Here is an 874-nt window from a genome sequence, read left to right on the forward strand (position 1 = left end):
ATGATACGCAAATAAACAGATCAACAATAAAATAAAGAGTTTTCCAGAAGGTGAAACTCACCGTAGAGCTGCTGCTGCTGCACTGAGCTGCTGCTGCTGCTTCACTCTGCTTCACAGCACACAAACAGGAAGTGAAACTCCAGAGAGGAAGCAGTTCCTCCTCAGCTGCAGGTGTTCAGAGGAACAATCTGTTCCCTGTAACCTGCTGCTATATGATCATTTAGTTACTCTTCATTTACTTAATATAAGTAATAATAAGGATTCATTACAACTGTCAACTGTCTAATATTACTACATGTGAGCGTTGCTGCTGTCACATATGATGTCTGACGCTGTCCACCTTAAAAAGGTAAAGGTAAGGTTAATGTTAGTAAGAGCCGGCTCCAGACCGAAGGAGGTTTAAACGTGTTTCTGCAGGCTGGACGTCAACAAACCTGCTTCACAGAGACATTTACGTGTGTTTAGAGAACTGTAATTCCACCTTTAGCTCACAGTGAAAATACTTTATTACATTTATGTCAGAGCTTTACTGACTTTAAATGACTCATATTCTTCACATCTCCATCTCTATATTAATATTCTGTGTCTCTACTGGAATATCTTTGCATGTTGGAGCTGAATCACATCTGAGATATGAGAGTGGAAACACCTTAGCAACCGCCTTAGCAACCACTTTAGGAACCACCTTAGGAAACACCTAAGGAACCACCATAGCAACCACCTTAGAAGCCGCCTTAGCAACCACTTTAGGAACCACCTTAGAAAGCACCTTAGAAACCGCCTTTGGAACCACCTTAGCAACCACCTTAGAAACCATCTTAGCAACCACCTTAGGAACAACCCTAGCAACCGCCTTAGCAACCACCTTGGAAAC

This window comes from Scomber scombrus, chromosome 5 (genome assembly GCF_963691925.1).
Source record: "Scomber scombrus chromosome 5, fScoSco1.1, whole genome shotgun sequence".
NCBI classification, from domain to species: domain Eukaryota; kingdom Metazoa; phylum Chordata; class Actinopteri; order Scombriformes; family Scombridae; genus Scomber; species Scomber scombrus.